General features: G+C 33.0%; 1 long non-coding RNA gene across 1 annotated transcript in view; it reads left to right on the top strand.

Annotated features, from left to right (window-relative positions):
- Positions 1 to 773, top strand: part of LOC112503504 — a 3296-nt gene extending 2523 nt beyond the window's left edge. Inside the window, exon 3 of the long non-coding RNA XR_003067997.1 lies at positions 625 to 773. This is a non-coding gene — a long non-coding RNA (uncharacterized LOC112503504). The remainder of the gene's footprint in view (positions 1 to 624) is intronic.
- The last annotated feature ends 389 nt before the right edge of the window (positions 774 to 1162 follow it).

Genomic DNA, 1162 nt, shown 5'->3' with positions numbered 1-1162 from the left:
TTACATGTACATTGACCATATGAGAAACACTTATGACACTCACATGACATCCAATGAAGTGTTCTCATAACGAGTCACATCCGATACACAAAGTCTCCATTTTGTACCCATATGCATATTCGATATCTCTATATGAATCCCTTACATATGCTAGTCATTATCATATTACTTCAACCTTAAACCCGAAATAATATTTAACTAGGGACATTTAGAATACATTATTCTAAGGTTATTTATTATGAATAATTAAAACAAAAAATATAATATAGACATAATAAAATGGGCAATGCCTTTATATTTATCAATTTCATGAAACAAACTCAAAGTTACAATCATCATATGATTGGTTTTTGGGCATTCACTAACAACGACAAGGGATCAAACGAAGATGGTACCATTTTACGAGAACACTAAAATAGGCAATCATCACATGTGATAAATTGGTGATACACACATGATGAACAAGTCACGGACCAATTTGGTACACACTATTACGTCCCTCTACAATATCACATGTGATGGTCGACTGTTTCATGTGTTCTTGCTTTCTCGTAAAACGGTACCATTTTCATTTGAACGATGAAGTTTTTAGGGTTACTAACTTCTACTTCGTTTGTATTTTAGGATTATATGGGTTTCAATCAAAAGACGTTAAATTATCGGGGTTTGATTTGAAGGGTGCCTTTGTTGGTCGATCAATGGATTTTGATCTTGAAAATGATAAAGAAATTCTTCGAATGAAACTATTGGAGGATGTAAATAATTGTAATTACGTAAATTTGCAATTACGTAGATTTGAATCATCCCATTAACTTTAAGAGATTGATGTCATGGTGTCTGATACATACTAAGTATTTAGTACGTGAAGTACCTTTTTATTCTCTTTTAAATAGGTTATTTTGCTTTCATATCCCAACTTTGAGTCATTTTATCTCTTTTCTCTGCTTTTAAGCTGAAGTGAATGTTGAACCTATGTTTAGTGGATTTTGGTCTAAATTGATCTTGTTTTGGACAGATTAGAGCAAGCGGATGCTATGGAAATGTGGTAGCAAGACCTGATGATTGACAGAAAGATGGATGAGACTTGGAGTAATTGACATGACCTTGGGATGACTAATGAAAGCCTTCTAAAGCTGATTTAGCTGTATTTTGAACTGAGTAG

Source organism: Cynara cardunculus, unplaced genomic scaffold (genome assembly GCF_001531365.2).
Source record: "Cynara cardunculus var. scolymus isolate 2C unplaced genomic scaffold, CcrdV1 Un_Scaffold_3143, whole genome shotgun sequence".
Lineage (NCBI taxonomy): Eukaryota > Viridiplantae > Streptophyta > Magnoliopsida > Asterales > Asteraceae > Cynara > Cynara cardunculus.
The sequence above is the reverse complement of the archived record's forward strand: the minus strand, read 5'-3'. Positions and strand labels throughout refer to the sequence as shown.